The 13803-nt window shown below is 39.6% G+C and overlaps 1 protein-coding gene across 6 annotated transcripts in view; it reads left to right on the top strand.

The window, feature by feature from the left end:
• DTWD2 (DTW domain containing 2) overlaps nucleotides 1-13803 on the top strand; it is a 191771-nt gene that overhangs the window by 39512 nt on the left and 138456 nt on the right. The gene's annotated exons all lie outside the window — the stretch shown is intronic.

The following is a 13803-nucleotide window of genomic DNA, read 5'->3' as shown; positions in this document are numbered from 1 at the left end:
AGTACGCGGAAGTATGATAGTGCCAGTTCTGTCCGGATGTGAGAAGCTGAGAGTAGCCAAGAGTCCCCACATAGCTTCTCACAAAGACAGATCACACAGCTGGCACAGGCAGTAGCCTCCACCATACCCAACATATCTGCTCTTTGAAAGACCCACAGAAGGATATGAAATTTTAGGTAGGAGTCCTTTTGTATCTGACTTTTGAACTCCCTCAAGAACTCATTTTCTCAAATAACTCAATCTTTGGTTCCTGGGGCATACACAGGAATTGTATATACAGCTCTTCACCAAAGTATTTCCCTAGGCTGAATTTGCAGGATCCTTTAACTGGCATTTGTTGCCTTAATGACATTGTCCTTAATGACATCCAAAGTCAATCTGAGCTTATCTAGTTTGACAGCACCCATTGTTCCAATTTAAGAATTTCATTATCTCAGTACTTTGCTGAGTTGATCTGCAGTAGTTAACCCCTTATTCTTTCCACTTTTAAATATGACTTATGAATATGCTTGTCATTTTGCCACAGTAGATATTATCGTTCCTTAATTTATATGCAGTTCTACCTATTTAACAAACATTTCCAAGCTGAAATACTGGTAACAAGATGCTTGAATAGGGGAACCAAGATATGCCAAACCTTTCTCTGGCACTATTAAAATATATAGATTTATTAATACATTGGAATTTTCTAGATCATGGGTTCTCAAACTTCATTACATCGCGACCCCCTTCTGACACCAAAAATCACTATGTGCCCCAGAAAGGGGGACTGAACCCTGAGCCCCATGATCCCAGGCAGGGAGCTTTTAACCTAGCCCTGCCGCCCAGGGTTGAAGACCTTTGGCTTTGGCCCCAGGCAGTGAAGCTCAGGCTTTGGCTTTGGCTCTGGGCCTCAGCAACTCTAAGCGAACCCTGGTGACCCCATTAAAATGGGGTCTTGACCCACAGTTTGAGAACTGCTGTTCTAGATTTTCCTTGCAAAAACACAGAGAAATGTAGGGAGGGGATGTCTTCTTTTTTTTTCTTTTTTTAAATAATTTAAAATAATGTGTTTTTTATTTTTTATGTAATGGGACCTGGAACTCTCAATAGCTTTACTTGGAATTGGATAACCAGGTTTGTCACTCTCTTGTGTTGCTGTGTTTACAGAAGATAAAAGATATATGAATAACTTAATTATATGAAATAGAGGTACAATACTGTATTTGGAATCTAATTTGTAGATTAAATAGCTCTAGAAATTTTCTTTATTGAATAGCTTAGTATTTTCTAAAATTTTTGTATTTTACATATTTCAAGTTGTGTTTTTATGCTGAATCCTATTTGTAAGATGTACCTTTAGATCAGTATTGGTACTGTCTCTGAGTCAAAATAGTCAAGCTTTAATAGTAAAAGCAAGGCACTCTATCTTTGTCGCTTATCAAAAAAGAAGTTAAAGGATGCCTTGATCAGTCCCTGTAGGAAACAGAAATTTCAAAATAGAAAGCTCTTCAATCTAGCAGAGAAAGGTATAACAAGATCCATTGGTTGGAAGTTGAAGCTAGTGAAATTTGAACTAGAAATAAGATGCACAATTTTAACAGTGACAATAATCACCCATTAGCACAACTTACCAAGGGTTGTGGTGGATTCTCTGTCACTGAAAATTTTTAATTTTTCTAAAAGTTATGCTATGGTTCAAACAAAAATTATTTCAGGGAGGCCCTAGGACTACGTTATGCAGAAAGTCAAACCAGACAAACACAATTGTTCTTTCTGGATTTATGATCTATGAAGCCTGTTTGTATCAATTGTGTGAATTTGGAATCAGTTCTGAATGTTGAGGTTATGCTTGCTGAATCTGCTTTTTGACCTTTTATAATCGAATACGTCATCACCTGGGAATAATTTTGTGGGTATTTTTAAATAAATAGCGAAGAAACTAAGATTAAAGAGAACTTCATTTAGAGACTTGGAATTTGGCAACTGTTCCTTATCAGACTTCTCATTGAGCTGTGTTTTCAGTCCATAAGGTTATTTAGATTTAAATATGTATACTTGAAAGGTGAACTTTCTTGATAGAAGAACAGTTTAATTACACACTCTAATTGCTAAATTCTTCATTAGAATACCAAAATAGGTTGTGTATTGAAGGTCAGATGTGTTCTTTCTGCTAAAATCGTATAAGAAATTATTTTTATTATGTGAACTTTGAAGTCATATTGAAATAATTAATGTATGAAATATTGAGGCTCCTCCAGACGTTTAAAGCAACTCATCAAGTTGATTTTAGGTGTCTTACCAAATAGTCCTGAACAGTGTAAAATGTGAAATATTTTGGATCTTTTTTCTTCAGTTGAAATGAAGTCCAATACCATGCAACCCTCTTATGCATTTTGTAACCTGCTATTTCGTGATGTCTTTGTAACAACACATTTACAAAATTTGAATGCAGTAATCCAAATTTTGTGCTCAGTTACACCATCCAACCACACAAAAGATAGTGGGGCTGGCTGGCTGTCTTGCTTGCTTATTTATGAATGAATGAATGAATGAATGAATGACCTTTCTGGCCACTGTTTGTTTTGGTTTTGGAATGCAGGGTTAAATAGCCACTTCAAAACAAATGATACGAAGGGGAAGAGGCCGTAGGAGAAAATGAGTGTGATGGGAGGACAACCAAAAACTAAAGGAAGGTGGGGAAAAGATTGACTAGAAAGGAGAAAAAAAGAAAGATTTATGAATATAGGTTAGGGGAGGAAAGGCGGTGAGGAGAGCTGGACTGGTGGGGGAGACCCAAAGAGGGAGAAAAAGGGAAGAGTTAAAGCTTTGTTTTAGTTAATGCTTATGACAGGTGTAGGTTTGACAATCTGAGACTGAATTCTTTAATTTAGTATAGAAAAGTTACAGCATGGGCAGAAGCAGTGCAAACTGTGTACCTGTTTTTGTCTCTTCATTTACCTGATATCTCTATAGTTAAGGGTTAAAAGAGAAGGTCACACTAGTTCACTGCAAAGAACTAAGGGGGAATGGAGGGCAGGATGCCTGCAGGGCTACCTCCAGCTCAGAAGGGGTACTTTGGATTGGAACCCATCCACAGGTAGTGCATTTAAAACGAACTGCATTGTACTGGTCTTCGTGCCTGAAACTGAGGAAGAGGACACGAGATATGTTTAGTCTAAAATACCACATTTTTAGGGTTACCTTCTTGGAAATTTTCCTATCTTTCTGAGCGAAACTCAAAGATTGGGGGCGGAGAAGTCACTTTTCTGGACCTCCTAGAAGGACTGTTGTCAAGGTTCCTCCCCCACTCTGAACTCTAGGGTACAGATGTGGGGACCTGCATGAAAACCTCCTAAGATTACTTTTACCAGCTTAGGTTAAAACTTCCCCAAGGTACAAATTAATTTTATCCTTTGTCCTTGGAATAACCACTGCCACCACCAAACTCTAACTGGGTTTACTGGGAAACGTAGTTTGGACATGTCTTTCCCCCCAAAATCCTCCCAACCCTTGCACCCCACTTCCTGGAAAAGGTTTGGTAAAAATCCTCACCAATTTGCATAGGTGACCAGAGACCCAAACCCTTGGATCTGAGAACAATGAAAAAGCATTCAGTTTTCTTACAAGAAGACTTTTAATAGAAACAGAAGTAAATAGGAGTAAAGGAATCACCCCTGTAAAATCAGGATGGTAGATATCTTACAGGGTAACTAGATTCAAAACATAGAGAACCCCTCTAGGCAAAACCTTAAGTTACAAAAAAGACACACAGACAGAAATGGTCATTCTATTCAGCACAATTCTTTTCTCAGCCATTTAAAGAAATCATAATCTAACGCATACCTAGCTAGATTACTTACTAAAAGTTCTAAGACTCCATTCCTGTTCTATCCCCGGCAAAAAAAAGCATACCAACAGACACACAGACCCTTTGTTTCCCTCCCTCCTCCCAGCTTTTGAAAGTATCTTGTCTCCTCATTGGTCATTTTGGTCAGGTGCCAGCGAGGTTACCTTTAGCTTCTTAAGCCTTTACAGGTGAGAGGATTTTTCCCCTGGCCAGGAGGGATTTTAAAGGGGTTTACCCTTCCCTTTATATTTATGACAACTGTGGTGAACTAAACTCAACTTTTCATACAGTGAAGTGTATGAAAGTTCCTTAAGTTCCCTATACTTCTATGTAGATTATAGAGGAGTGATAGGAGAGCTACACACACATAAGTAGTTGTGTTTCAGAGAAAATGAAGGGAGATCTTTGCGCTTACTCTAAAAGAAGCCTCCTAACTTGTAAAATAGTTCAGCAAACTGATAGCTATTAGACTTCTGAGAAGGAGATCATTGTGAAAATTGATGTCTTTGGTAATGGCTGAAAGAGGTTATTGATATACTCCACTTCAAAATTCCTGTAGAGTAGATGATGCTTCAATGATAAAGGAGCTTTACCATCTCTCCCCTCTTCCTTTTCCAGTAGCCATGATATTCAGTCACTTGAACTACTTCAAGCTGCTGATTGGTGAGGAAATGAAAAAGAAGTGAACTGAATAAATGTTACTGAGACAGCAGCACTTATTAAGGGCTTGGATCTGCTGGATACAAGGAGTCTTATTCTGCTCTGTTGTTGATATAATGGAAGTGACTTCACTGGAAGCACGGTTGTGAGTGTAAAATTAGCATATGGGAGACTGACTGTTCAGAATATTACACTGTTCCTTTTACAAACTTTCTTGACAAAGTACAGTAATTATGAGAGCTGAGTGGAGAAAGGTAATTCACTTTGACAAAGAATTTTGCTCTTTTGAAATTCTGCTGTATACAAATTTCAAATGGAAGCTAAAAATTTTGGAAGTCTCTCTCCCGCTCTGTAAAAGGGAATGGAATCCTAGCTTTGGGGCTATCCTGGAGCTATGGACCCTGGGAGTCCAGACTGCTGAGGGACTGCGCAGGTGAGCTCACAGGAAACCAGACAGGTTTCAGAACCATTCAGTCATGGGAATGTAATCCAAAGCAAATTTCCCTGCCTCTATTTGATTTGAATAAATTGCAAAATAAACTACACCAAGTGAACTAGAAAGTGCTAAAATACTTAGACTCTTTCATTTTTATAGCTTCTTTAATGGATACATTGTGAGTAAATTGTTGAACTGGCCTGAGTGGGATTATGAACCAGCTGTGATTTAAAAAAAAAAAAAGGCTAAATGATCCGCTGGCAATGCATATGTAACTGAACCTGATGTGTTTGCAGATTGATGACTGAAATAGATATTGCTCTCTTGCATCAATCTAAGGTGCATCATTTATTTCACATAGTACAGTTGCTATGAAGTAAAAAATTGTTTTCCTGGGTAAAATATTGCTTCAGCTGTAACAAAACAAAGTAATTCCCATCTATATAGAAATTCACAATTAGTGATCCACATTCTCCAATTTCTAGAGCTATATGTAATTGCCACAATTTTTACATCTAGACACATGAATATTAACAGAGCCTATCACTAATGATTATTAGGAAGCATTCCTGGGAAATGCCATGAACGTCTGTTGAATCTAAGCTTTTGTTAGAAAAAATGGAAGTTTCTAGCTTTTGCAACCGTTTAGCTCTCCAATAAAAATTAAACAAACAAAACCATTCAGAATGTGAACTCTGTGTAAACAATGCAATGCTGTCTTTCCCAAGTTTTCTGAGGACTCAAGTGTGTCTGTTGCTGCTCATAGCTTTGCCAAAGTTATGAAAAATGACAATTCACTGAAATTGTTGTCTCTGCTTTTACGGGCAGTCTTGTGGGCAAGGCTCCATGTTAAGCCTGCCCTAACACTTGACCCTGGTTTGTATGACTGCTTGGTGCAGCAGAATGGAAATACTGCTGCAACTCCAGGTACATTCAAAGATATGCTTGTTTTTTATTCAAATATTTAGATAAATAGTACAGTCTTGTTGATTATCCACCTAATAAGATCTTGCCCCATCACAGCTGCCAATACACCAAATTCCCATCCCTACACCTGCACAGATCCTGCCTCCCATGGAGAGCCCTCTGCAGAATTATGGAGTTGAAAATGATAGAGACAGTGCTGTAGCTATATTTGAAATTACTTTTCTGCATGAGTCTGGGAAAATCTACTTGTGAATCCTGGACCATGACGTGAGCTCTTTATACTGCAACTCCCTGACTTGATTTCAGTGGCAGAATCTAGTGGCAAATAAGACAAAGGAGGGACCACCATACAACATTCATCTAATGAAAGATATATTTTTAGAGTCCTCTGCATAAATCTTCTAAGCTATTTTGTCGTATTAAATTTGTTGTTTGTTATTCTGTCCCATAAATGTGCTTCTAATACTTGAATCGAACCTCTGATTGTACATCTGACTGTTTGCTGACTTGAAGTGAAAGGAATTGTTGGTCTCTGTAAAGTTCTTCTGGGACAAGTGTCCATGTTACACATGTAACTCTGATACTAATCAGTATCCTTTGTTGGCAGTCTCAGTGGAGAAATCAAGAATTATATGACTCTGAAGAGTGAACTACCTTTTCCTCCTTCAAGGGCAAGTATGAGGCATATTGATGAGGTTGTATGGAAAAACTTGCTTTGCCACTGTTCCTCTTCTGCAATAGCAACAATATAAACACAAAAAAGTGGCAGTAAATAGCTTACTACTTTGAAAAAATGAAGCAAATAGGTAACGTTTTTAATATGCAAAGTTTTTACACTTTGTACATTTTTGATGTGTTTTTGTCTTGTTCTCTGGAACAGATGTAATGTCTTCCCCATTTCTTAGGCTCTGGATCAGTACCCAGCACACTAGATGCTGCTTCCTTAGAAACCTGAGGCAAGGCTGCATTGTTCCTTTTCGTTACCATTTCTGTACCCAGGTCCCTGAGAAACATCCGTCTCTTACTCAAAGATTTATTATTCCACATGCAAGTCAACAAAATCCAAAGAAGATGTGCAGTCAGACATGCAATGCGCATGTGCAGTTCAACAGGAGAGTTTGCCCCCGCAACAGAATCTGTGAAATGTGAACTTGCCAGAATCTGGTAATTGTGGCTTTCCCCAGAAGTTCTTCCTAGCACACGTAGGCTTCCCAGAAAATCACTGACAGTGCTATCTACAAAGAAACTCAATTTTCTGGACAGTTGTTATGATACATGAGGCAAATGTTATCTGCTATCTCAGACTCGCAGGTCCATTTTGGTGCATTTTTTTGAAACACAAAAAACATTGGCACTGATGATGATATAAACAATGCTGAAAAATTTATATAACCATATCATAACTGCTGCTTCAAAATCAAAACACTGTGATGCTAGAATACCTGCATAATTAATTAGGGGGGTATAACTGATCCCATTAGATTTTGTGTGACTTTTTTTACTAAACTGAAATCACAATGGATATGCAGATAAAACCAATGCTAATAGGTTGTCCTCACTGTAGTTTGAGAACACTTAAAGAAAGAAGAAGCAGTGGTTTGCTTCTCATGTTTTATTTAATTTTTTGTATGTGTTTGGATCCAAGAGACATCCAAAAACCGTGGAAGTGTAGTATTATCACTTTCCTCATTGACTAACATTAATGGATCTAACTGATCCTATTAGTTTTTTAGTGACTTCTTTGCTACTCAAAAACCAGAATAGGTAGGTAGGATGATAAAACCAATGTGGAAAGATTGACTTAATCCAAGTTTTTAGAATACTTAGTGTGTGAAGAGGCAGAGGTTTTCATGTACATAAATTTTCATTGTTTTGAATGTTGGGGTCAGATAGACCCCACAATATTAGGAAGGTTAACTCTAATGAGATAGCTTGCTGGTGTGATTGTTCAGTACAAAGATCTGTTGTAGTCTAGCTTGGCATATATAGAGCAAAAAGGTAGATATTACACTGCAGGTGTGAAGATGTCTCTAAATATTATAACCCACAGATTGGCTAAGCTTTCATTACAGGAGTGATGTATTTTGCTAGTTCTACTTTGAGTCATACTAGGTGATCACAAGTGTCTTCCACTTTTGTTTCTTTAGACTGTGTACTTGCAGTTCCTTGTAGCCACAAGGGCAGTATTTATGAGCATTTTTGCCTGCTTAGGTGTTTAAAAAATAAAAAAAGTCTTGTCGTGGTATTAGAATGATGTTCGGGTTTATTTCCAGACATTGAGCATAAGCCTTGTATGTCCCATATACTTCAAGTAGAAGAGGTCATTGTCACAATGTTATAGATTGTGTTTTGGCTGGAGTTCTTGAAGAGTGTCTAGGATATGGATTTGGGAGTTGGTTACACGTTATATTAAATGTTTTATTTCTGCCTATCTGTATCACAGTGCCTTAATTTCCTTTTTCATTTTACAATGATTAAAATGTAACTAGATTTAACGAGAGTGTACGAGAGACATCCAGTGCCATCTGCATTGCACGTTATAAGCAAAATAAATGTAAATGGAAAACTAGGCCTAAATACTTAGATTGAGCATATTTAGATAACCAATACTAAAAATACTTCAACTTCCACTGTTAATTATAAAACTAGAGTTATGCAAGAAATTTCACAGACAAAGCAAATTTGACTTTTCAGTCTTTCACAAACGCACAAAAGGAAGCATTGTTACTTTTTTCTTCATACAACTTCCACTTGAAGCAAAAAGTAAATATTTGCCTGAGGAAACTCCTTTCATTACACGAGAGCTTACTGCACAGGCCTCTGCAACCAAAGATTTATTATATTGCTTGCAAGAATGGGCAGTCCACTGGGAAGATTACAGAGAAATGAAATTGTCAATACACTGTATTTAAAAAAAAAAAATAAAAAATTGATTTTGGCTAATGTAACTTAATTTTATTTATATTTAATTTTTTGTAATGTTCAAAGTCAGACGATAAATATTTTTTATTAGCCTCGTGAACTGTAATTTTTCTTTTGGACCTTGGTTGAAGACTAGAATATTAGATCTCAAAGAAGCTAAAGCATGGAATATCAAATAAGTGTCTGCATTTTTCAAAAAGGACAGTAGATGGTAGTGTAACATCTAGTTATAGTACTGCGGTTTCCTTATTCAGCATGTTGACACTTAATGTCCTTCAACATGATGGTTCACACAGCTCTATAAAATCCCGTAAAACTACTTCACCATCTTATACAGTATTAGTGCTTTAAAAAACACTGCATACTTTAAACGTAATGGACAAAAAAGTCCATTCTTCTACCATTTTGAAAACAATTTGTTTCCTTTTTTGCTGATTATAACTGTGTATGTTGAATAAAATAATTTGCAGAACAGACAAAACTTAGAATGACGAGGTGAATTTTAAATCCCATCATCTTCTCATAAATAAAGATACATTTTAGTCTTTTGTTGGGCTATATAAAATGTCTCTGGAAGAGCTGTGCATAACCGACAGCTCAGTGACTTAAGGTGCTTATTTAATTTTTAAATGTTTCCCTATTTGTTGTTCCACCATATCTAGCCTTCTGTGAGGTATAATTTTGATTGCCTACATGCTGAGATAGGCAAGCAGAGGCTGCTGAGAAGGACAGTTCTCCCCTTCCTCCCCCATTTAACGACACCTTACCATTAACTTAGTAAATTTTAGTCATTTAGAAAGTATCCATATTTATTCTTCTGATAAAATGCGCGTTAGAATAAGCAGAATTCCATAGCAGAAAAATCTACTTCTCCCAGGTAACGTCTATCAAAATGTTAACTTTCCTCTTCAAATATAGCTTAAAATGAAATGTATTATATAGACTTTTAACAATAAGCTTGTGGTTTAAGAGATGGGATGCAGCGTGGCCTGGCTGATGGACCACAGAACTGGGAGTCAGGGAGCTTCATTCTGTCACTGGACTTTCAAAGCCACTTTGGTCCTGATCCTGTTCTCATTGAAGTCAGTGGCATAGCTTCCATTGACTTCACTGATGTAAATGAGCCTTTAATCTTTGACTTGCTTTCCTCCTTTTTTTTTAGGAAAAAATATTAGAATAACAATAATAGAATTATATAACCTTAGAAATATAGGGCTGGCAGGGACCTTGAGAATTCAAAAGTCCAGTCCCCTGTGCTGACGCGGGATCAAGTAAACCTAGGCCATCTCTGATAGGTGTTTGTCCAACCTGTTCTTAAAAACCTCTGATGATGGGGATTCCGAGAACTACCTTGGAAGCCTATTCCAGAGCTGAAGTCACCTTATAGTTAGAAAGTTTTTCCTAATATCAAACCTAAATCTCCTGTAGCAAGGTTTCAGTTGGTCCGCCGAGCAGCTGGGGGGCGATGGGGAGCTACTGCTTCGCTGAAAGGCCTTGGTCACACCTCTCCGTCGACGGGGAATTAGCGGAGGGAGGTGTGCCACCGCAGTTGGCGTGACACAGGAGTACCGGCCACAGTCTGTGGCACACCCCTCAGGCCGGGGAGCACCTGCAAGAGTCCTTAGGAATTTATCAGGGTTCTGCCCCCCGAGGTGGGGTGGCAGGGGTAGGGGAACACAGGCCCACCCTAATGCACTGTGTTCCAGCCCAGGGCCCTGACAGTGGCAGGAGGAGAGGGACCAGTCAGTGGGGATCCATCTGCAACATGCTGATCAAACACTTAACTCACCGCACTGTCCAGTTCCACCCCTGGGCTACTTCCTACCTGGTCTCTCGAGTGGGTCCCTGTGGTTTCTCCAACTTGTCAGGGTATTCAGCCGCTGGCAGCCCCGGTTGCTCCAGCTCACCCACAGCGTCGGCTCACTCGGACTCAGGTCACTGCCCAGCTCCTCCAGTTTCTCGGGGTACTTTGCAGCTGGCAGTCCTGGTAGCCCAAGTCCTTCCTCTGGGTCAGGTTTCCCCTGGTCCAGGGCGTCTCCTGGTTCGGCAGCAGGGTTTACAGGGAATAGCCAGCAGTCTGTGTCTGTATCCCTCCCTGGTCCTTTTTCTACTGGGCTAAGGGCCCCGCCTTTTGTACTTCCTGTTCCACCCCTCCTCTTCTGGGGGGTGGAGTAAGCTTGGCCTGGCTCTGCCCACTCAGGCTGAGAGGGTAGCTCTTTACCCTCTGCTTTGGAGGGAAGCCAAACCGGCTCCCTACACTCCTTTGTGGTAGATAAAGCCCATTAGTACTTGTCCTGCCTTCAGTGGGCACAGAGAACAATTGATCAGTCCTTCTTATGACAGCCCTTAGCTTATGGGAAGATTATAGGTCCCCTCTGTCTTCTCAAGACTAAACATGCCCAGTTATTTAACTTTTCCTCAGGGATCAGGTTTTCCAAACTTTTTATCATTTTTGTTGCTCTCTTCTGGACTCTTCCAGTGTATCCACATCTTTCCTAAAGTGTGGCACCCAAAACTGGGCACAGTACTTCAGCTAAGGCCTCACCAGTGCTGAGTAGAGCAGGACAGTTCTCACATGTCTTTCTGTGGCGGGGTGCAAACCCCAAACTGGAGAGCAAGAGTTAAGGAACAGTTCTGGGCTAAGACAGCCCCGGCCAGACACACTGGCAAAGCCTGCAAAAGCTGTAGTCAGGGCTTTAAAAAAGGAGATCAGAACATCTCAGAGGGAGGCAATGAAAGGGAGCAAACAGCTGCTCTGAACTCCTAAGGGAAAAATAGTGCCCAGGAGCTCATTTTCTGAGCCCTGACAACACAGACCTGTGCAAACCTACAAAGGAGAGGCAGCTGACTGAGAATGCAGGTCAAAGACTTGATTGAAGTGATTTACTTCAGGAAGCTAAAGGAGACTGGGGTAGGAAATGGTCTGGGATGCACGGAGGCGGCTGCTTAGCACCCCCCAGGTGTTGACTGGAGCTGCCCACCATTGGACCCTAGACTGAGCCCTGTGGAGAGGGCGGGCTCAGGCTCCGCTACTCACTTCAAGAGGATGTTACAACAACAAGAGATGCTGGTTGAAAAAGACTCCGACTGTTCAAGGGCCCAGTCCCCCAAGTCCTTGTGTTAAAGGGGAGGACTTGAAACTCGGGGAGTGGAGCACTGAAGGACAGAACTGTGTTTCAATGGGGAGATCATCTGCTAATCTCCACCTGACCGTGAGGCAGCAGTGTTGGTGGTTGTACACCTTCTATACTTACATGTAACACTCCTGTTAATACACCCCAGAATATTAGCCTTTTTTTTTTTGCAACTCATCACATTGACTCATATTCAGTTTGTGATCCACTATAACCCTCAAATCCTTCTGAGCCAGTTATTCCCCATTTTGTAGCTGTGCATTTGATTATTCCTTCTTAAGTGAAGTACTTTGCACTTGTCTTTACTGAATTTCACCTCTTTGAATACAGACCAATTCTCCAATTTGTCAAGGTTGTTTTGAATTCTAATCCCGTCCTCCAGAGTGCTTGCTGCTCCTTCCAGCTTCATGTAATCTGCAGATTTTTATCAGCGTACTCTCCACACCGTTATCCAAGTCATTAATAAAAATATTTAATAGTACCAGGCCTAGGACTGACCCCTGTGGGACCTCACTAAATACAATGTCCCAGTTTGACAGCAAACCACAGATAAGCATTCCTTGAGTGTGGGCTTTCAACCAGTTGTGCACCCAGTTTGTTCTTGATGAAACTGCTGTGTTTCTTAGTTGGCTTCTGAGAATGTCATGTGGCACTATGTCAAAAGCCTTACTAAAATCAGGTATATCACATCTGCTGTTTCCCCCCATTCCACTAGGCCAGTAACCCTGTCAAAAAAAGAAATTAGGTTGGTGTGGCATGATTTGTTCTTGATAAATCCATGCTTTCTATTCCTTATAACCCTATTATCCTCTCGGTGCTTACAAATTGAATGTTCAATAATTTGTTAATGATGCAGTCCTTTGTAAAAAGGCATTGATAATTATGTATGGAAGGTGCTGTGTAAGAGAAAAATATTTTTATGAAGCCATTTGTCTGGTAGGAAAAAAATATAATCTACATGCAAGTAAACTGTATATTAAAAATACTGGATTCTCTTGACTGTATGAGGCTAACCTCAGAATAGTTGAGCTGTTACATAGAACCCTAATATTCTAGAAATTGTTGATTTCTTATATAAAGGTAGTAACCTTTACTTATGAACGTCCACTTCCTTTGCCTTGCACTTTTTTGTAACAATGGTTTTAAAGGATATACAGGTTCAGAAAAGGGCAACTAAAATGATTCGGGGTTTGAAACTGGTTCCATATGAGGAGAAATTAAAGAGACTGGGACTTTTCATCTCAGAAAAGAGGAGACTAAGGGGGGAAATGATAGAGGTCTATAAAATCATAAGTGTTGTGGAGAATAAGGAAAAGTTATTTACTTGTTCCCATAAGAACTAGGAGCCACCAAATGAAATGAATGGGCAGCAGGTTTAAAACAAATAAAAGGAAGTTCTTCTTCATTCAGCACACAATCAACCTGTGGAACACCTTGCCTGAGGAGGTTGTGAAGGCTAGGACTATAACAGGGTTTAAAAGAGAACTCGATATATTTATGGAGGTTAAGTCCATTAATGGCTATTAGCCAGGATGGGTAAGGAATGGTGTCCCTAGCCTCTTTTTGTCAGAGGGTGGAACTGGATGGCAGGAGGGAGATCACTTGTTACCTGTTAGGTTCACTCTCTCTGGGGCACCTGGCATTGGCCACTGTCGGCAGACAGGATACTGGGCTGAATGGACCTTTGGTCTGACCCAGTATAGCCATTCTTATGTTCTTATGATATATTCTTGATATCAAAATTTGGGTTTTTTTTTAAACAGACTTTCACAGAGCTTGACATTAAAGCTCACAATGTTTCCATGAAGTTAAAATGTTTTACCTCCATATAGACCACTGCAAGCTTTCTCTAGACCATAACCAAGTTATTATAAATTTGTCAAACCAAGCCAAAA

The sequence above is a fragment of the Lepidochelys kempii genome, chromosome 5 (assembly GCF_965140265.1).
Source record: "Lepidochelys kempii isolate rLepKem1 chromosome 5, rLepKem1.hap2, whole genome shotgun sequence".
In the NCBI taxonomy this organism is placed as follows: domain Eukaryota; kingdom Metazoa; phylum Chordata; order Testudines; family Cheloniidae; genus Lepidochelys; species Lepidochelys kempii.
This window is presented reverse-complemented; position numbering and strand designations above follow the sequence as displayed.